General features: G+C 42.7%; 1 non-coding gene across 1 annotated transcript; it reads right to left on the reverse strand.

The window, feature by feature from the left end:
• Window positions 1–236: 236 nt before the first annotated feature.
• On the reverse strand, window positions 237–311 carry Trnas-uga (transfer RNA serine (anticodon UGA)). Its single transcript has one exon. It is a non-coding gene; the product is annotated as a tRNA-Ser (tRNA).
• Window positions 312–23,858: the final 23,547 nt, after the last annotated feature.

Below are 23,858 nucleotides of genomic sequence, written 5' to 3' on the forward strand. Positions count from 1 at the left end.
GAGCGATTCCTTCCACTGAGTTCATGCGCTTTTTTACAGCCACACTCTGCAATGCTCGACGGTCCCTCTCCGTCAGTACAGGAGGTTTGCCTGGTCTTCGTTTAGCTGTGGTTGTTCATTTCCACATAACAGTCATCTCACCAACAGTGGACTTTGGCGGCTTTAGAACGAGAATGAGATTTTCACTCTGCAGCGGAGTGTGCGCTGATATGAAACTTCCTGGCAGATTAAAACTCTGCGCCGGACCGAGAGTCGAACTCGGGACCTTTGTCTTTCAAGGGCAAGTGCTCTACCAACTGAGCTACCCAAGCACGACTCACGACCCGTCTTCACAGCATCAATTCTGCCAGTACCCCATCTCCTACCTTCCAAACTTCGCAGAATCTCTTTTGCGAACCTTGCAGAACTAGCACTCCTGGAAGAAAGGATATTGCGGAGACATGGCTTAGCCACAGCCTGGGGGATGCTTCCAGAAGAGCTTCTGTGAAGTTTGGAAGGTAGGAGACGAGGTACTGAGAGAACTGAAACTGTGAGGAGGGGACGTGAGTCGTGCTTGGGTAGCTCAGTTGGTGCTGGCACGGTAGCTCAGCGTGTTCGGTCTGAGGTCTGCGTGCTCTCTGTAATAAAAAAACTGAGTCAAGGCATCAACGATCAACTTGAACGGATGTCTTGTGACGTCCGCCCATACCAAACGCAACGAACTATGTTGAACAAAATGAAAGAAAAAAGCAAAAACAAAAACAAAAAAAAGTTGGTAGACCACTTGCCCGCGAAAGGCAAAGCTCCCGAGTTCGAGTCTCGTTCCAGCACACAGTTTTAATCTGCTAGTAAGTTTCAGCTTTAGAACGGTTGAAATGCTGCTGAAGGGTTTGCTATTCGGTTGGTATCCAATGTTTCAAGCCACTGAGCTCTCCTGATCGACCCAATCCACTATTACTGCTTCTCTACTGAAGACAAAATACTCCTCTTCTCCGTTAGTACTGACAAGTATACTCACAACATTTATGTGCGTACTAGCTACTCAGATGACTAAGAAATTGGAAGATTGTATGATGAGATAAAAGACTTGTATTCAAATCCAATGGTTCTGAGCACTATGGGACTTAACATCTGAGGTCATCAGTCCCCTAGAACTTAGTGCTACTTAAATCTAACTAACCTGAGGACATCACACACATCCATGCCCGAGGCAGGATTCCAACCTGCAACCGTAGCTGTGGCCGAGCGGTTCTAGGCGTTTCAGTCTGGAACCGCGCGACCGCTACTGTCGCAGGTTCGAATCCTGCCTCGGGCATGGATGTGTGCGATGTCTTTAGATTAGTTAGGTTTAAGTAGTTCTAAGTTCTAGGGGACTGATGAAATGGCTCTGAGCACTATGGGACTTAACTTCTAAGGTCATCAGTCCACTATAACTTAGAACTGCTTAAACCTAACTAACCTAAGGACATCACAAACATCCATGCCTGAGGCCGGATTTGAACCTGCGATCGTAGCGGTCGCGCGGTTCCAGACTGAAACGCCTAGAACCGCTCGGCCACCACGGCCGGCGGGGACTGATGACCTCAGATGTTAAGTCCCACAGTGCTCAGAGCCATTTGAACCATTTGCAACCGTAGCGGCATCGCGGTTCCGTACTGAAGGGCCTAGAACCGCTCTGCCAGATTGGCCGGCGACTCGTATTATTCAGATGGTTAAGAAACGAAAATTTAATTGATATGAGGCTAAGAAAAAGAAGAGAATGAAATATTGTCGGAGAACATGGATTGGAGAACAAGAAAGAAAGGTGAGGCCGGTTGGCTGTATGTTCCACAGAGCGCAATTTATTCACTGCAAATTCTTGATTTAAGAATAATGAAAGCCGGTTCTATACTTGAAACATGCGTTGAGACACCGAAAGGTTTCAGAGAGGTTATATAACTGCAAGACAGAGATTTCTAAATCGAATTTCAAACGGCAGAACATTTGCAGATGCAGATATGAACTTTGACGATAATATACGATTATGAGCTGTAGACAAAATCTGAAGAAATTGCATAAAGATATGACATAAAGGGGGTGTGACCTGTGTATCTTACAAGAACAAGAGATTACCGAGAGTTCAAAACGAGCCTTAGGCAACAACTGACTGGAAACAGAGGAAGAAATACAATAGAAAATGAATGGGTAGGTTTGAGCTATAGAATACGGAAAGCATCATTGTTTCAGTAGGGAATAAGACAAGACCCAGCACAATACCTTGGCTATTGAATTTAATTTACGAAAGGAGAAACTATGAAAATGCAGCAAGAGAATTAGTCAACAGGGAATACAGACGTCTAAAAAGAAGGCTGACAGAGAAAGCAAAACAGGAAATCAGTAACGGCAAGAACAGAAATGCGAAGAATCGTTCTTGACTATGGGAAAGATATACACACATAAAGGAAAATTAGCGAAACCTTTGGAGAAAAGGTGGAAAGCTCTTACTACGAAAAGAAGGGAAGTCTGAAAAGTAGAAGGAATATATAAAAACGCTACGCAAAGGAACGGGAAAAGAAGATAATATTATGGAAATGGTAGAGGAAGAGTATCAAGATGCGATGAGGGCTTTCATACTGAGTGAAGAGAAGGATTTGACAGAGCACTGAATTACCTAAGTCGGAACACTGCATCTGGAGTACACGACATTCCCTTAGAATATTGCAGAGCTATTCCATCTGGTATGCAAGTGATATGACACGGGCGAAATACACTCAAACTTTAAGAAGAATGTAATAATTCCAAGTCCAAAGTAGAGAGGTACCGATAGGCGTGAATACTATCGAACCATCAGATTAATAAGTTACGGTTGCAAAATTCTGACACAAACCATTTACAGAAGAGTGGAAAAACTGGTGGCAGCTGTCCTCAGGAAAGATCAGTTTGGGTTTTGGAGAAATATAACTACACGTGAGGCAATACTGACCAATCGAATTATCTTAGAAGATAGGCCGAATAAAGGGAAACCTGTGTTTATAGTTTTTGTAGATTTAGAGGAAGTTTTTGACCATATTGAGTACAATACACTTTCTGAAAATCTGAAGGCATCAGGGATTAAATACAGGGATTCAAAGGGAGCGAGACAGGATTGTAGCTTATTGCCGTGTTGTTCAGTCTGTACACAGAGCAATTAGCGATAGAAAGCAAGAAGTAATTTGGAAAGGCAATTAAAGTTCAGGGAGAAAAAATAACCACGTTGAGTTTTGCCGACGACGTTGTAATTCTGTCAGAGACGGGAAAGGGTTTGGAAGATTAGTTGAACGGAATGTGTAGTGCCTTGACGAGAGGTTGTAAGATGAACATCAGCAAAGGTAAAACAAAGGTAGTGGAATGTAATGTAATTAAATCCAGCGATACTGAAGTAATCAGATTAGGTAATGAGATATTAAAAATGGAAGATGAGTTTTGCTATTTGGGCACCAAAATAACTGACGTATAAATGATGTAAAATGCAGACTGGCATCAGTAAACGTTTCCGAAGAAAAGGAACTTGTAAACATGCAATCCAATTTTAAATGTTAAGAGGTTTTGGAACATAGCGGATTTGAAGGTAAAATGATATTTAATTACATCTGCCACTGGACTGAAGCTCTTACTAACTGTAAGTAAACCTAAAGAAGATAGATTTGATATTTGCTGGGCGTCACGGTCCAGAAGCTTGGAAACTAAGGTTCCTTGATAGTTATTTCACGGGTGGAAACAGTTTGGCAACAGAACTACCATGTACTGTAGGTTCTTGCACCTTAATACCTGCAGCGCAGCTCTTACAGTAACCGTTGCATGCAAGATTAGCCCAACTGCTCTGCCCTTCCTATAAAATGTTTTAATCTTTTTATGTTATCGAGGGGTATAGTCTTCTGTTCCTCAGCAGCACAAGTGTAAACTGATTTGCTAAATAAAGTCACGTTTGCCACTTAAGTTACGAGAGCACATGAATGAAGTTGTTCTCAGGTGTCAGACTTTCCATTTGCACCTTTACGAGATGGTCGTGAATCATGCTTATATAGGGTGGGAAAAATGAAATGGTCCAGGAAACTATTTCGTGCACCTTAAAATAGGCAACTCAAACTTACATCTTCCGCACTTGGGGCGGATAATGTAAGTTAGGTTGCCGCCGTTTATCAAAGAGTAAGAAATATTTTCCAGGCCAGAACATGAAAATAGTGATAAATATTCAATTTTAGGAAGAATATAACCAAATGTAACCACGTACCTTAATACAATCTTGAGACTGCTGTTTAATCTCTGAAACTGAAACGCTATAAATGCAATTACCACGCAGTACTTTCGATAGCTCTAAGGAAACGGAAAGTGGAGTTGAGCATTTGACTACAAGTTTTGCTCTACTGCATATTATGGACTTGATAACATATCGAGAACTTTAACTTCATCACGTAACCAATAGGTCATCAGCATTTGCGAAAGCTTGATAACACTGAAAAACTCACAAACGCGAAGCCAAGCGCCAGAATCACTTAACCATCTCAAAGTAGTTCTGAATGTAGGCAGTCACAAATATATTCATTCGCCAGACAAAAGTGACTGCATGATCGACACGTAACTGATGTGCATAAAGGCGGATCCAAATCCTGCAGCTAATAACAACCAGTTCTAAACACTTCTAATAGTCTGAACTTCATTATAAATTACAAATATTCATCACAGGTACCTAGGCTAGTATTTTACCGAACGATCGTTAACACGTCTCCAAGCTGGTCATCGATTTCCAATAGCTTGTGACCTTCCCCTCTTCTCTACATATACCTCAGCGAGGTTCTATTCTCGTATCAACATCAAATTTATTATGTAATGTTTCGATATTGACCATTTAAGTGCTGTCGACCTATTGAGGTCTCTTTCTATACTTATTGCTCTATTCCGAAATTTAATAAATGATAGTTAACCTAAAGGGTCAATTACTCTATCGTTCTACACCGAAACGCCAAAGAAACTGGTATAGGCACCCGTATTCAAATACAGAGATATGTAAACAGGCAGAATACGGCGCTGCAGTCGGCAATGCCTATATGAGACAAAAAGTGCTTGGCGCAGTTGTTAGATCGGTCACTACTGCTACAGTGGCACGTTATCAAGATTTAAGCGAGTTTGAACGTGGTGTTATAGTCGGTGCACGAGCGATGGGACACAGCATCTCCGAGGTAGAGATGATGGGGGATTTTCCCGCACGGTCATTTCACGAGTGTACCGTGAATATCAGGAATCCGACAAAACATCAAATCTCCGACATCGCTGGTGCCGAAAAAAGATCCTGCAAGAACGGGTCCAACGACGACTGAAGAGAATCGTTCAACGTGACAGAAGTGCAAGCCTTCCGCAAATTGCTTCACATTTCAATGATGGGCCATCAACAGATATCGGCGTGCGAACCATTTAACGAAACATTATCCATATGATGGGCTTTCGAAGCCGAAGGCCCACACGTGTACCCTTGATGACCGCACGACACAAAGCTTTACGCCTTGCCTGGGCCCGTCAACACCGACAATGGCCTGTTGATGACGGAAAACATGTTGCCTGTCGGACGAGTTTCGTTTCAATTTGTATCGAGCGGATGGAAGTGTACGTGTATGAAGACAACCTCATGAATCCATTGACCACGCATGTCTGCAGTGGACTGTTCAAGCTGGTGGAGGCTCTATAATGGTGTGGGGCGTGTGTAGTTCTAGTGATATAGGACCCCTGATACGTCTAAATACGACTGAGAGATGACACGTACGTAAGCATCCTGTCTGATTATCTACACCTATTCATGTCGATTGTGCACTTCGACGACGGACTTGGGCAATTTCAGGAGGACAATGTGACACCCCACACGTCCAGAATTGCTACAGAGTGGCTCTAAGAACACTCTACTGAGTTTAAACACTTCTGCTGGCCACCAAACTCCCCGGACATAAACATTACTGAGCATATCTGGTATGCCTTGCAACGTGCTGTTCAGAAGAGATCTCCACTTCTTCGTACTCTTACGGATTTATGGACAGCCCTGCAGATTTCATGGTGTCAATTCCCTCCAGCACCACTTCAGACATTAGTCGAGTCCATGTAACGTCCTGTTGCGGTACTTCTGTGTGCTCGCTGGGGATATAATGTTCATAACTGAGTCACATCGCCTTATGGGAAGCGTGATTTTTTATGAAATATCCTATGTGTGGTGTCACCGCCAGACACCACACTTGCTAGGTGGTAGCTTTTAAATCGGCCGCGGTCCACTAGTATACGACGGACCCGCGTGTCGCCACTGTCAGTAATTGCAGACCGAGCGCCGCCACACGGCAGGTCTAGAGAGACGTACTGGCACTCGCCCCAGTTGTACAGCCGAATTTGCTAGGAAAGGTTCACGGAGAATTACGCTCTCATTTGCCGAGACGATAGTTAGAATAGCCTTCAGCTAAGTCAATGGCTACGATCTAGCAAGGCGCCATAGCAATTGATAGTTATCGTATGAAGCATGTCTCATCAAGAACGATGTATACAAATGATGGATTAAAGTTAAGTATTCCAGCAGCTACGTACTTTTCTTTATAGCATTCATTACGTATCCTGTTTCAGACCTCACGCCAGCCTGCGTGAGTTTAAACGCGTGCCTTTCGGTTACCCGTCACTGTGGACTGGCTGTCTTGTCAGTCCACAACACTATGAATCAAATTAATCAACGTTATTAGGACTATTTCTGGAGGAGGAAAAATATTTACGTAGTACTTCAGTGGTCCGCGTGACAGGTGTGTGAAATGTATACTTTTTCTTGAATGTGGCTGTGTTATGCTCGTAGAGAGTGTTGTGTAGTGTAATGATTGTGCTGTTGATGACGATATGGGAAAATGGAAAGAATGAAAACTGTTGTTGGCATAGAGACTACTTCTCTAGAACAGCACCAAGGCGGCCACCAACCGTGTATCTCCATCCAACTGAATCGAGCGAGGTGGCGCTGTGGTTAACATAATCAACACGTATTCGAGAGGGTGACTGTTCAAATTCCGGTCAACCATGCGCATTTAATATAAGGAAAATGTGGGGATGGCTGCTTTGAAAAGTCACTGCCGATTTCCTTCTCTATCCTTCCCCAATCCGAAATTGTGCTCCATCACTACCTTTTTCTTTCCCTCTCACACGATGGACTGTTCAATAAAATAGTGTTAGATGCTCTCACTCGGTATGACACTGTGACGACTTTTCGAATGTAACCCAGGGCAGTGTAAAGTTAAAGTACTTTACACTCTCCCCCCCCTCCCCCTCCTCTCTTGATCCCATTGCTCGAAAATCTGTGTTGAAGATTTTTTTCAGTCTCGATATTATAAGATGGCACCTGCAAGTTAACAGACATCGCGTAAGTTCGGTATTAGGTCCTATGCTCTTCTCGTTGCAAGTAAATGATGTGTTATCAGCTTTGTGCTGCTGCGAATACCACATGTACATTGATGGCTCTCTGGCTCTGAGCACTATGGGACTTAACATCTATGGTCATCAGTCCTCTAGAACTTAGAACTACTTAAACCTAACTAACCTAAGGACATCACACAACACCCAGCCATCACGAGGCAGAGAAAGTCCCTGACCCCGCCGGGAATCGAACCCGGGACCCGGGCGTGGGAAGCGAGAACGCTACCGCACGACCACGAGCTGCGGGGTGTACATTGATGATCTCCTGTTTACCTAAGTGCAAAATCAATAAACCTGAAGATAGCTATTGGGCTTCTCGATACAGATCCATGTGCGCTTTAAAAATGGGCGCAGGATAGAGCGTTAAAGCTCAACCCATCCAAAACCTAAGTGGACTGGTTCGTCACTCTAGGCTCATTAGAACGAAATGTCGGCAATCTCTTCCATCTTTAACGCTAACTCGAACAGGCATCAATCAACTTGTCTCCTTCAGCAAAGAGTTTAGTAATAATATGTGAAAGTCTAGATTGGATGAGCAAGTAACTGCAATGTACAAGAACGCATCAGCTTCTCTCTGTGCCCTACAAAAATATAAAATGATATTCCTTCTTGACCTGAAAAAGAAACTTGGACAAACATTTACACTTCCAATTATTCATTACAGTGATGTTACCTCGTAAGGTCTTTCTCAGGAAAGCTCACGGTGCTGGGAGCTGGGTGTGAATTCCTGTATTAGTTTTATCTGTGATGTTCGACTCTTTGATCATATTTCCCTCACATGCACAGCTATCCTGGCTGCGTGTAGATAAGCGCTGAGATTTCCGTACCTTCGGTGTTCTCTTATCAAAGAACACCGTCATTCATATCTCTCCCCAACCTTAACGCTCTTATCTGAACAACATGGTGGAAACACCCGTTCCCATCAGATCAAAATCTTTTCTGTACCGCTCCATTGTTCAGCAAGTTTCTCGAAGTCCTTCTCAGTAGCAGGAACCCGACTCTGGAATAATCTTCCGCATTATTACATTAGAGAAGTGACTAACATCTGCAGTTTCAGAAAACAGTTAATGACATACCTACTAAAGAAACAATAAGGATTTCCATTGTCGCCGTACGTACCCGTTACCCTCGGACATCCTCCTTTCCAACCAGATACTCCTCTTTTTCCCAGAATTCTTAGCTGGTCCAATCTCCTCAAATTTCTTTATCCCAGAACTCGCTATACCAGAAAATATCTATCTCGTACACCTACAAATTCTTTTTGTATCTGTCACTGTCATCATTGTTATTGTTTTTATTATTGTTATTGTTATTATTACTATTAGTGGAAAGAGCTGCAGTAATAGAAGTACTGCCAGTATTAACTTGGTTAGCTCATATTCAGTATGCGTTGCCACTTCAGAAACTCAAATCATTTTAATACGATTTGCCACATCAATATTGTTATTTCTTAAGAAACTATGACGTAAAAAAGGTGCTGTATGTATGCAATCCTGGTCCGATGTAATACAATGCCTGATGGCCCTAACCGAAAGAGGTGGCACAGTGGTTAGCACATTGGACTCGCTTTCGGAAGGACAATGGTTCAAACCCGCGTCCGGCTATCCAGATTTAGGTTTTCCGTGACTTCCATAAACCGCTTCAAGCAAGTGCCTGGATGGTTCCTTTGAAAGGGCACGGCCGATTTCCTTCCCCATCCTTCCCTAATCCGAGCTTACGCTCTGCCTCTAATGACCTAGTTCTCGATGGGACGTTAAACACTAATCTCGTCGTTTACAGTATAAACTGGCTAAAAACGGTTGATAATAAATGATGAGCGTACAAAAGCATAATTAGGTTGTTAATGAATCATTTTCCATCGACTTTAGTATCTTATAGTACACAGTAATGATTTTCAGGTAGCCAAAAACCTTTTTTTCTCAGTCTCACCATTTCGTTTACTTGAGAGAGAGTCGTAGCATTTCACAGAGTTGTTTTATCTCCAAATAACGTTTTAGTGATTTATTATATGATTGTCATGCACGACTATTTTAACTGATTATTTAAAGTGCACATGATTTCCCATATGTGCCTCACTTTATTTTAACTTTAATAGTTCGTAGTGCTATAGCTACGGCCATCATAATAGAACCCCTCAATGACACTTATTGCTTGCTTCCTTACAAGCAGTGCCTCTGTTCGAAACTTTAGGCTATTTTATAGATTGTAGTTTTTCTTTCTTCTTTACACGCAGTGCTTGAACTCTAAACTTTATTCTATGGTATAGGTTGTATTTTTTGTCCTATTAATGAATTTAAAAAAATCCATTTCATTTCAGAACTATGCACATTGTTATCGTATCACGGATGAGACTGGGGCTGTAATCTGTTCATTGGGGCGATGTACGGTATTCCAGTGATGTCGATACGGATAGTAATGACTTTTATTATGTGATATGACACTGTTATTTGCTTACGGTATGTTGAAGTTACGTGTGATTCCCATTTGCACCTCACTCAGCTTAAGATGAGGGCGGTGCTCCTGTGGCTCTTGTAATAAAGATTTTCCATATTTCAGTATTTGCTTTGGCGTAATGTTCTGTATTCTGTAATTTCCATGGTAACGCGGATGAGGTTTAATCTTGTTTCGTTGGGTTGAGTCACGGCATTTTAGGGATGTTGGTACGAACTACATCATGTTGACACTTTCATAATGTACGTTATAAAGTTGTATACGTTTTCCCATACGCGCCTCCCTAGATTTTGTCATTCACTGACATGCACTGTGCATCTCGATGACTTGTAAGAGTGTTGTATGTATTTTTTTAATATCTGGTATTGAATAGTTGTTGGATATGTTGTATAGAACTGCGTCATATGTTTCCCAGAATACAGATTAGTTCACAGTGTACTGCATTCATTTAGAAAATTGTAATGTAAATCTAATGACAGTGAAGATACTGAAAACGTTTTCAGCTGCAGGGCTGTGTATGGCAGAGGTCCTTTCTAATCCCAATAACATCCCTGGAAAGAAATGGAAATGATCGTATGGCGTCAGTGACCGGGAGTTCCCAGACGGGAAGTTCGGTCACCAAGTGCAGGTGTTATTGAGTACGACGACAGATTGGGCGACCTGCTCGTAGACAATGGCGATGAAATCATGATGAGTACAGCACATCACCCAGTCCCTGAGGGGAGAAAATCTCCCTCCCCAGCAGGGAATCGAACCCGGACCCCGTGCGTGGCAATCCAACGTGCGTATCATTTAGCTAATGGGGCGGACGATAATAACCTTCTTCCCATATTACCAATTTTTAAGTATGTTAGTTATTTTTTTGCCAGAATGAATAAATATATCGAGGTGCGGTTTTCGCCAAGTTATAGCGGACGATATGGTGAATTTTCCGACTTTCGCAAGTAATTTTTATCGTTTTGTGGTGTGCGTACTGTAAGACCTTCCGTACACACACCATCAGATTATTTGACTTGTCGCTCTAGTGAAGTAGGCGAGTGTCAGCAATATGTCTCGTGGTCTTATCGTGGCGTGTTTATCTTCTGCCGTTAGAAATGCCACTTGCACGCTTAGAGTAGCAGATTGACGGTGACCAACTTTACACAGAACTTGATTAATTTTCACACACATTTATTAAAATAATAATAAGCATAAAAATAACTTAACTTGGTTCTGGATGCTATTTACAATTGACAATCTGAAGTTCCTTTGGGTCTTGGTACGTTAATCTTATTCTCACATCTCTGATACTTGACAAAGTGTCTATACATTTCTCTTCATGGCTATGTACAGGAATATGATAATCTTACTAGGCGCAGACTGAAACTTGACTATAGACTGGTACAGACTAATGCAGACTGATGCAGACTGGCTAATAGGAGGGCTGTACACTCGTTATAATACCTCGAGCGTTCAGGTATCACTGCGCGGGTGTGATCCGCGAGGAGAAAAGGTTCTACGTTAGCAGCAATCTCATTGGCTGCGTTACATATTAATACGCGGATCGGCGGAAGCAGAATCTGGTCCGTCTTTATGGCAGCGCCATCTCGTAGAGCGGAGACGGACGAGCGCTGCGCCTGCGCTGTTGTGCTCAGCGGGGCGCGCTCTAGTGGGAAAGTTGTGTACGCGCTGACTACGCGGAACTATGTACACATCACATTTATAGTCGCCGGATTACGACACCGACTTGTTTTGTCATGGAACTGTGTATAGTACTTTTTGGTATTTGGAAGAAGCTTCTAGGAGAACTTGAGCGACATAATATGTGTGAGACTTGATCAAATAGTATCAAGATAACAGCGCCGCAAATTACCGTCCGGGCTTCATGAGAAGAGATTCCACGAACGCCTGCCCTACTATACAAAATGTAAGCAAACGCTTAACTCAGGTATGGTTCTTATGATTACCCGTGCGCTTGAAACCTATCAGTCTGTGTTCTTCTGTTGTAGCATCAGATAACTTGCTCATATGGCGATATATCGGGCCAAGCACTCGCGATCTGTCTTTGGAAACATTATATAAAATTGTTTTAGGAGCTCGAAGCGTGGAGAATAAAATACGTCAAGGAACAAGAAGATCAACTAATGAAAGAAATGAAACTAACACTTTAGCAGCAGTAGCGCACGATGCAAATGTTACGAGGAAGCATCTCCGAAGTATGATAGCGATCAACCAAACGAGTGTTCTGCGAGCTATACATTCCATCGCGTTTCATCCTCATCACACTTCACTACATCTAGCACTTCATGGCAATGAAGTCCAAAATTGGTTGCAGTTCTCCGAATGTTATCTACGAAAGCTCAAAGAGATGCGACTTATCTATGCAAAATTTTGTTTACGGAAGAAGCAGTGTTTACACATTTTGTGTAAGTCAATCTTCGCAATATGCACCAATCGTCACTTGAAAATACATTCTCCCTGAGAGAATTGGATAAAAAAAAACACTCTTGGTCTATCAACATTTGGTATGTGACTTTAAAGACCCACATCATTGGTCCCTGTTTTACTGATGGGAATCAAGATACACTCAAATATGTCGCATTCCTAAGATATGCCGCTGCCGCTGGAATTGGAAGACATCCCACTAGACACGAGGCAGTCAGTGTAGTAGCAACATGACGGATTTCCTCCCACTCATGTAATGACAGACACTCTTAAGGGAACAATTGGAGAGTATTTGAACAATCGTTCAGAAAACTCGAAGTGGTATGCTCACTCGCCACACTTAACGCTTGTATATTTTATCTGAGATGAAAACCGCACCTCAATATATTTATTCATTCTAGCTACATTTCGAATGGTCTGTCTTAGCTGCCTCACCATGTATATTACGGCTCCTGTACGAATTTTTTATATAAGCGAAGTCAAATAACACATGTACTTGCAAGAAGCGTTGAAATGTCACAGATATGACTGTTGTCTTAGGAGTCATGATACCGTCACTAACGCCGCCTTGTGGCAGAGATTGTTTATCTCCCTGAGGTAGTTGGGGCACTGATGTTATAACGGAATAATTATAAATCCCAAGGTACTGTTTTTCGATGTCAGAGGTGAATTAGCTAGCTTCACTGCTTCATTATAATGTATATTCCTCTATTTCGTCGTACACTACATTGTTATACCATAGATCTGATGCTGGGATAACCCGAAACACGTAATGAGAAGTTAAAAATAAAGAAAATAAATTTTACGAGCAAGACAGGCGTCCAGTCTTTAGTGTCATCATTGTCACATACCCCATAAAAGATTTCTTGTCTAAAGTGATGTTAGGTTACACAGTGAACCATTAAAACTGCACGCAATGGAGCATAACCTAGAGGATGGTGCACCTAGGAGCACACGATGTTTTTTGGTTGGTACTGCAGTTTAGTGACTGATTTTAGTATCATACGAAAGAATACCCACTAGAGACAGCCATGTGCAGTTTCCACTACTTTCTACCTCTTGTTGTTGTTAGAGACGAGGTGGTATTTTACGTAGCATTTGTAAATATTTCGTGTTTTACACATTTAAGAAATTTTTTGTATACTTTAGCTATTTGGAATATACGTATTGTTATTTCCTCAGGTACCGAATTTTCTGATGGGTATAATCCTGTAACTATACAACATGTGGACAATTAAGCCATACTTCGTCGTTCGTGTACAATCTTGTTCCCTGAAAAAGAGGAAGGTCTTTTACCATGGAACATGTGATACTTGCAAACGGACTTAGTTTTCTTGATGTCTTAACAATTCTACCTGTCTTGAAATAGTAAACTAGTGTCAGTTTCCAATAACTTCTATTTCAAAATGTGTGTATCTGGCCTCTGATAATACTTCTACTTGATCTGATTTCGATTAGTGATTACTGGTGTGTGGTATAGTAATAATATAGCAGATAGGCTGTTGAAGACAGTACTGATAAGACTTTCTCAACTGCAATGCATTTAAATTTCAATCGCATATTTGTTCCTAGGTACATGACCATGTTGTACCTTGGAACATGATTCCACATTTGGAAAAACTTTAATTTTCTGACTAATTTCAGAAAAAGGCTGCAGCATATAAAAAGTTAATGCCATCATTTGAAAATGGGAGAAGAAAATGTATTAAATTTCTATTACTGGTGAAAGATTAACAAGTTCAGCAAAATACAACACTCTCACCTACAGAACGAAGAACACATGAGTAAATTTGTAAACGCTTTGGACGTATACAAGGTATGAACTTTAGTACACAGAGATTCTACTAATAGTAGCAACAATTGCTCTAACCTAGCTTGGTATCATACCGAGTTGCGTTTGGATCAGAGATACTGTTACATCATTTGATGTCTCTTCAACTCTATGGGAGAGTAAATGAATTGTGGTTGCTGGCGAGTGGTGGCGTTCTAGTCGCTCAGCAAGCGATGGCCAGATGTTTTCAACGTGTAAGATATATGCAGAAAGGGCTGGCATGGGCGACAGTAGAACGCCTCTATGTCGAGGTAGCCCAAGACAACATGCGCAAGATGTGGTTACTATCTTGCTGAAAGATAACGTCATAGAGACCTGCAAGATAGGCCACACCCACCGGCCTTAACATATCAGAAATGTAAAGGACCCTGTCTAAATTACCGGCTAACCAGAAGTGATCTTGTCTTATACACAATGGCACTTGACACAATCACACCAGGTGCTCGGCTCATATCTCTCCCGCACAGGCCATGAAGGCCTAAAAGTACCGACTGGCCGCCGTGTCATCCTCAGCCCATAGGCTTCACTGGATGCGGATATGGAGGGGCATGCGGTCAGCACACCGCTCTCCCGGCCGTATGTCAGTTTCCGAGATCGGAGCCGTTTTTCAGACAAGTAGCTCCTCAATTTGCCTCTCAAGGGCTGAGTGTACCCCGCTTGCCAACAGCGTTCGGCAGACCGGATGGTCACCCATCCAAGTGCTAGCCCAGCTCGACAGCACTTAAGTTCGGTGATCTGACGGGAACCGGTGTTACCACTGCGGCAAGGTCGTTGGCTCGGTTCATATGGCGATGATGAATTCAATCTGCCAACGTTCGTTCACCCCGGAAGCTCGACACACCAATACGCACATCACGATGCTGTACAAAGAACAGGGTCTCGACTGAATAGACGATGCAGTGCCTCTCAAGTGACCAATGTTGTCGGTGGGCCTACCATTGACAGCGAGCCTCTCTCTGCAGCCGTCTTAAGTGAAATCGCAGGCCGGCCGGGTTGGCCGAGCAGTTCTAGGCGCTACAGTCTGGAACCGCGCGACCGCTACGGTCGCAGGTTCCAATCCTGCCTCGGGCATGGATGTGTGTGATGTCCTTAGGTTAATTAGGTTTAAGTGGTTCTAAGGTCTAGGGGACTGATGACCTCAGAACTTAAGTTCCATAGTGCTCAGAGCCATTTTTGAAATCGCACAAGTGGTCGTTGTACCGACATTCTCCAGACATCAGTGCACTGACTGTGTGGATACCTGACTTGCTGCAAACCAGTCCATTTCCATATTCACATGATTGTCGTGGAATACCAAGTAAAGTTGAGTAACAATATTGTAGAATGATAACCCACAATCATGCCGCTGTCGAATTCCGGCACGTGCTGGGAGACATTTCTCCGTCCTACACGAGGCTTACCACGATCTTCTCACAAGTAACCAACATTCAGGTACAACTTCTGAATGAGAAACACGCTCCATAATCTTTCCTTATATACAGAATGTTGATGACATTGCTTCTGTCTACTTTTTGTGTGTTGCAGGTGAAACGCTAATCATCTGCATATCCAAGAATGTAATACAGTGCATGGTAAATTGACTTTTGTTGAATACTATTTGTTCCAAGCAAGAGGTACACAACAAATACCATGTAAGGCCAGCAGCACACAGGCACAACCAGTCACCTTGCGTATCTCAAGCGCCTGCAGCTGCCTCCAGATGTCACTCACAATCCTGGCTGGACCTCTTTCTGCTTCTGCGCCACTTCCTCCAGAGCATAGTATATGTCCGCCGATAGTGTGGTCAGCAGGTAATAGGAAATGCTGTCAACTGTGGACTACTTTGCCTCACCCTGGTGCACATGGAAATTCTTCCACCAACTACACCGAAACACAATGCACCGTTGACGCACACAGAGGCAGAAACCAGCAGTTAGACAGTTAAGTCTAATGACTGCAGGCAGCTCAGTACAGTACTCTGACGACAACCTTCAACTTAGCACTTGTTGTTTACAGAGTAATCGGACTATCAAGAATGTCTGCAACATTATTGTCATTTATATATCGTAATTGCCAAGAGACAGGGAAGTTATTTAGATATCATTGTGTTAGGTTTAGGACATCAAGTGCCACGCATCAAACTACACCATAGGCAAGTACGAGGGCAGTTCAATAAGTAATGCAACACATTTTTTTTCTCGGCCAATTTTGGTTGAGAAAACCGGAAATTTCTTGTGGAATATTTTCAAACATTCCCGCTTCGTCTCGTATAGTTTCATTGACTTCCGACAGGTGGCAGCGGAGCTGTTAAAATGGCGTCTGTAACGGATGTGCGTTGCAAACAACGGGCAGTGATCGAGTTTCTTTTGGCGGAAACCCAGGGCATCTCAGATATTCACAGGCGCTTGCAGAATGTCTACGGTGATCTGGCTGTGGACAAAAGCACGGTGAGTCGTTGGGCAAAGCGTGTGTCATCATCGCCGCAAGGTCAAGCAAGACTGTCTGATCTCCCACGTGCGGGCCGGCCGTGCACAGCTGTGACTCCTGCAATGGCGGAGCGTGTGAACACACTCGTTCGAGATGATCGACGGATCACCATCAAACAACTCAGTGCTCAACTTGACATCTCTGTTGGTAGTGCTGTCACAATTGTTCACCAGTTGGGATATTCAAAGGTTTGTTCCCGCTGGGTCCCTCGTTGTCTAACCGAACACCATAAAGAGCAAAGGAGAACCATCTGTGCGGAATTGCTTGCTCGTCATGTGGCTGAGGGTGACAATTCCTTGTCAAAGATTGTTACAGGCGATGAAACATGGGTTCATCACTTCAAACCTGAAACAAAACGGCAATCAATGGAGTGGCGCCACACCCACTCCCCTACCAAGAAAAAGTTTAAAGCCATACCCTCAGCCGGTAAAGTCATGGTTACAGTCTTCTGGGACGCTGAAGGGGTTATTCTGTTCGATGTCCTTCCCCATGGTCAAACGATCAACTCTGAAGTGTATTGTGCTACTCTTCAGAAATTGAAGAAACGACTTCACCGTGTTCGTAGGCACAAAAACAAAAATCTGAACGAACTTCTCCTTCTTCATGACAACGCAAGACATCACACAAGTCTTCGCACCCGAGAGGAGCTCACAAAACTTCAGTGGACTGTTCTTCCTCATGCACCCTACAGCCCCGATCTCGCACCGTCGGATTTCCATATGTTTGGCCCAATGAAGGACGCAATCCGTGGGAGGCACTACGTGGATGATGAAGAAGTTATTGATGCAGTACGACGTTGGCTCCGACATCGACCAGTGGAATGGTACCGTGCAGGCATACAGGCCCTCATTTCAAGGTGGCGTAAGGCCATAGCATTGAATGGAGATTACGTTGAAAAATAGTGTTGTGTAGCTACAAGATTGGGGAATTACCTGGTGTATTTCAATGCTGAATAAAACAACCCCTGTTTCAGAAAAAAAATGTGTTGCATTACTTATTGAACTGCCCTCGTATCATTCTCTAACATACTCTTAATAAATGTTATTTCTTCTTTCTTATTGTCTTGGAACATTTCTGTTCTAGAGCATATGCCAAACAAGTGTTAATTATCATTGCATGCAATGGCTGTCATTTAAGGAATCATAGCAGCGAAACATTTTTCTGCTACTGTGCATATTTTGGGTGAATTAATAGCAGCACTCAATTACTACATTGGCACCATTTCGGTAACGAGGACAAAGAATTTATGTTGCTGATAACGAGTTTCACCAGTCAGCATTTCAGAGCTGAGAAAAACTGGAAATTGTTGATCAGTGCAAACCCACACCATTCTCGTCAACATTAGGCGACGAGTTAAAGGAAACAATACTTGAGAAAAACGGATAAGAGTTACTAAAAAGGACAATTTTCATTTTTACTTTATTTAGAGTGCATGAATTATTTTATTAATTTTAGCGGCGAGATTGGCTTTATTCAGTGATTGATACAGTTTAGGATTATTAATCTGTTTCCTTCCCAGGAAAATTTTTGTATTTTTGTGAATATTTTAAACCGTTCTGAGCATATTTTTCAGACATGGCCCGACCAGAACTTGTCCTCCTGATTTTACTGCAAAAAGTGTCAGTAACACTGCCAGGGGGGAGTGGGGGGGGGGGGGGGGGAGGGCTCTTGGTGGTGCACTTGGCCCGACTTGAAGAAAACAAGACCGAAGTCCAACAACAACAACCACTGTAATTCAAGATGCCACCGCTACCCTTTCTAGCATTCGATTTGAAAGTGCAGTTCTAGAACAACTACGAGGGTGGTTTCAAAAGTTCTCGGAATCTCCACGAGAGGTCAGCGCTTGTGCAACTAGTTGTTCAGGTGATATTCGTGATATTCATTGCACTGTTACCTGTAAATACGTGCCACGTCAGTGCTCTTGGAAGAGAGCTGTGGCGGTGACGTGGCTCTGTAGTTGTTCCCGCGTAGTGTTTTGCGAATATGGAAAAAATCGAGATTCGAGCAGTGATTAAGTACTTCACAAAGAAAGGTATGAAAGTATAGGACATTCATTCCGATTTCCAGAATACACTTGGGGACCCTGCTCCTTCATATTCAACTGTTGCCAGGTGGGCAAATGAATTTGAATTTGGTCGGGAGAGATTAGATGATGATCTGCGCAGTGGTCGGCCACGATGTGTCACTACTCCAGAAACCATTGCAAAAGTGCACAAAATGGTCATGGAGGATAACCGATTGAATGTGTGTGAAATTGCTCACTCTTGCCAGATAACATCTGAAAGAGTATGTTACATTCTAACTGAAGAATTAGAAATGAAAAAATTATCTGCAAGTTGGGTGCCGCGACTCTTGACGCTGGATCAAAAACGCATGAGAATGGACATATCGGAACAACGTTTGGCCAGATTTAGGAGATACGAACAAGATTTTTTGCTCCGCTTTGCGACCACAGATGAAACTTGAGTGCACTGCTATACCCCAGAGACAAAACAACTGTGAAAGCAGTGGAAACATGCTGATTCTCCGCCACCAAAGAAAGCAAAGACAATTCCTCCCGCGGGAAGGATCATGGCATCAGTGATCTGGGATGCGAAGGGGATTATGTTTGTAGATTATGTCCCCACTGGGCAAAAAATTACTGTAGAATACTATGCTAACCTCCTGGACAAATTGCAACAAAAGGCACGCGAAAAACGGCCAGGTTTAACACGGAAGAAAGTTATCCTCCATCAAGACAATGCGTGCCCACACACGTACCGTCGCCTTGGCAAAATGACACTAACTAAGGTATGAATTTTTCCACACCCGCCTTATTCACCTGATATGGCTCTGTCAGACTTCCATGTCTTCCTAAAACTGAAAATTTTTCTTGGTGGACGAAAATTCACTTCAAACAAAGAACTGATAGCCGGAGTTGACAACTATTTTGCAGGCCTGGAGGGAACTCATTTTCGAGATGGGATCAAGACACTGGAACATCGTTGGACCAAGTGCGTTAACCTACAAGGAGACTACATTGAAAAATTAAAAAAAAATTTAGTGATGTAAGTACTTTTTTTCTATTTCGTTCCGAGAACTTTTCAAACTACTCTCGTATATCCACCAACTCGAGCAGCACCACAGTATATATCCGATGTCAGGTGACGTGGAATGAAATTAATTTTTATTAGCATATGCCGGCCCCACTGTATACAACTTCTTCAGAAATTAACTACTTGTGAAACCAGTGACTCTCTCATACTCTGATATTAAAGAAAGGCTTGCAACGTATTTTGACTCGCAAGTTCGTATCGCTACTGGCAACCGTAGAGTTTTTCTATGTTCCAAGAAGTCAAATCAAAGATAGGAAGAGGGGCTTACGTAATTACAGGGCTCGACTCGGGAATGTAAATTTCGTAGTGAAAATAATTAATGTAAGATATCTTATGCAGAGTCGCTAATTTGTGAGATGTTTATCATGCTCGCTCCTCACAATAACTTAAAGAACGACCTGCTTCGTCTAACAAATCTGTCTTTACAAGATTGTTTGCCATTGATTTGGGCATACGAACAAACGCACTATCTGCTGAAGCAATACATTGTGAAGATGCTGACGTATTCATTACACGTCAAAGCCAGCATGGCCGAGCAAATAGGAAGGTCAGATCCGACAATCACAGGGCATGCGTGTTGCACGATTGAAACAGTCAGAAAATAGTACAAAACTAAATTGCAGTATTGTTCACGCTGTGGTGTAAAATGCGAAAGGGATAGCTGTTTGCATCGCTACACACATTGTAATTGCTGCCAAAAGTCCGCTCCCGGTAGGTGAGTGGTCAGCGCGACAGATTGTCAATCCTACGGGCCCGGGTTCAATTCCCGGCTGGGTCAGAGGTCGGAGATTTTCACCGCTCAGGGACTGGATGTTGTGTTGTCCTAATCATCATCATTTCATCCCCATCGACGCGCAAGTCGCCGAAGTGGCGTCAAACCGAAAGACTTGCACCCGGCGAACGGTCCACCCGATGGGAGGTTCAAATGGCTCTGAGCACCATGCGACTCAACTTCTGAGGTCATCAGTCGCCTTGAACTTAGAACTAATTAAACCTAACTAACCTAAGGACACCACACACATCCATGCCCGAGGTAGGATTCGAAGCCGCGACCGCAGCGGTCGCTCGGTTCCAGACTGTAGCGCCCAGAACCGCACGGCCACTCAGGTCGGCCCGATCGGAGGCCCTAGTCACACGACATTTGCACTTACACTGCCAAAATACCGGACATAGGACTGAGTTCTGCAGAATGCAGCACAACCGACAAAAACAGCAGATCTCAAGCATACTGAAATGGGCTGATGTTGAGGAGAGATGAGTTTGCCTGCTGCGATGAATGCGAGTCGGTGGGACAAGGACGTTGTGCAGCCACCACTGGCGACCTTACGTGCAGAGACAAGCAGCGCATCGCCAGAAACGGCTAAACCCCAAAGGTGGGAATTTGGAAGGCTGATGCTCACATGGCCTTTGTGCAGGAGATGCTTCATCAAATAGCGGATTGTCAGTCTAGCAGAAAGACGGCTTCTTACAACTCTTTGAGAAACTGTAATAATTTACAGTATAATATTAGTGCAAATCTGAATACCTCTGCGATCTGAGAAAAATGAGGTGTATCCAGTGACACAACAACATTTTCAATATATTTAAAATTTCAGAAGTTAATATTTTACAGTGAATAAACATTTTCACGGTGATATTCTGAATAAACCACTTTTCACAGCTTCATGAGCTTTCCTACGTGTAATATCTCCGATGATAGCATTGCACGAAAATTATCATCCCTGAAATCCACTCATCTGTATCTACTGTATTTACTGACTTATGACGTCTTTTATATCTTTTTATTACGCAAATGTTTGTAAGAAAACTTTATTCTCCACAATAACACAGCAGATGAATACTGCGTTAATACCTCATATTTTGTCATAGTTGTGTATTTATTTAATGAACAGTCTACACTTTTCCCATAAACTTTATCTTCATCATCATTTAAGACTGATTATGCCTTTCAGCGTTCAGTCTGGAGCATAGACCCCCTTACAAAAGTCCTCCATGATCCCCTATTCAGTGCTAACATTGATGCCTCTTCCGATGTTAAGCCTATTACTTGAAAATCATTCTTAACCGAATCCAGGTACCTTCTCCTTGGTCTACCCCGACTCCTCCTACCCTCTACTGCTGAACCCATGAGTCTCTTGGGTAACCTTGCTTCTCCCGTGCGTGTAACATGCCCCCACCATCTAAGCCTGTTCGCCCTGACTGGTACATCTATAGAGTTCATTCCCAGTTTTTCTTTGATTTCCTCATTGTGGACACCCTCCTGCCATTGTTCCCATCTACTAGTACCTGCAATCATCCTAGCTACTTTAATATCCGTAACCTCAACCTTATTGATAAGGTAACCTGAATCCACCCAGCTTTCGCTCCCATACAACAAAGTTGGTCGAAAAATTGATCGGTGCACAGATAACTTAGTCTTGGTACTGACTTCCTTCTTGCAGAAGAGAGTATATCGTATCTGAGCGCTCACTGCATTAGCTTTGCTACACCTCGCTTCCAGTTCTTTCGCTATGTTGTCATCCTGTGAGAATATGCATCCTAAGTACCTGAAACCGTCCACCTGTTCTAACTTTGTTCCTCCTATTTTGCACTCAATCCGTTTTTACCTCTTTCTCACTGCCATTACTTTCGTTTTGGAGATGTTAATCTTCATACCATAGTCCGTACATTTCTGATCTAGCTCTGAAATATTACTTTGCAAACTTTCAATCCAATCTGCCATCACAACTAAGTCATCTGCATATGCGAGACTGCTTATTTTGTGTTCACATATCTTAATCTCACCCAGCCAGTTTATTGTTTTCAACATATAATCCATAAATAATATGAACAACAGTGGAGACATGTTGCAGCCTTGTCTTACCCCTGAAACTACTCTGAACCATGAACTCAATTTACCGTCAACTCTAACTGCTGCCTGACTATCTATGTAAAGACCTTAAATTGCTTGCAAAAGTTTGCCTCCTATTCCATAATCTCGTAGAACAGACAATAACTTCCTTCTAGCAACCCGGTCATATGCCTTTTCTAGACCTATAAAACGTAGATACAATTCCCTGTTCCACTCGTGACACTTCTCCATTATTTGTCGTAAGCTAAAGATCTGGTCCTGACAACCTCTAAGAGGCCTAAACCCACACTGATTTTCATCCAATTTGTCCTCAACTAATACTCGCACTTTCCTTTCAACAATATCTGAGAAGATTCTACCCACAACGCTGATTAAAGAGATACCTCTGTAGTTGTTACAATCTTTTCTGTTTCCATGTTTAAAGATTGATGTGATTACTGCTTTCGTCCAGTCTGATTGAACCTGTCTCGACTCCCACGGCATTTCAATTATCCTGTGTAGTCATTTAGTATCTGACATTCCACTGTATTTGATGAGTTCCGACTTAATTTCATCCACCCCAACCGCTTTATTCCACTGCAATATATTGACCATTTTCTCCACTTCCTCAAATGTGATCCTATTTCCATCATCATTCCTATCTCATTGTACATCGAAATCTGAATCATTACTGATCGTATTTTCACCTACATTGAGCAACTCTTCAAACTATTCCCTCCATCTGCCAAAGGCATCAACAGGATTCACCAGCAGTCTTCCTGACCTGTACATAATACTTGTCATTTCGTTCTTACCTCCCTTTCGAAGACAGCTAATTACACTCCAGAATGGTTTTCCAGCAGCTTGACCCAAAGTCTCCAACCTGTTTCCAAAGTCTTCCCAAGACTCCTTCTTGGATGCTGCAATTATCTGTTTGGCTTTGTTTCTTTCATCAACATAACTTTCTCTGTCTACCTGAGTTCTAGTATGTAGCCATTTTTGATGCTCCATCTATTCATTTTACAGGCTACCTTGACTGTGTCATTCCATCAAGCTGTTTGCTTCATCCTACCTTTACACACTACTGTTCCAAGACATTCTTTAGCCACTTCTAGTACTGTGTCCCTGTACCTTGTCCATTCCTTTTCCAATGACTGTAATTGACTACATTCAACTAACTGGTACCTTTCTGAGATCCCTGTTATGTACTTGTGCCTGATTTCCTTATCCTGAAGTTTCTCCACCCTTATCCTCCTAAACTCCTCATAAACTTTATTTAAATGTTTTTACAAGGGCTATTAAAAACTGTGCTAATTTAAAAGTAGTCGATCACCTGTGCTAATGA

This window comes from Schistocerca serialis, chromosome 3 (assembly GCF_023864345.2).
Source record: "Schistocerca serialis cubense isolate TAMUIC-IGC-003099 chromosome 3, iqSchSeri2.2, whole genome shotgun sequence".
Lineage (NCBI taxonomy): Eukaryota > Metazoa > Arthropoda > Insecta > Orthoptera > Acrididae > Schistocerca > Schistocerca serialis.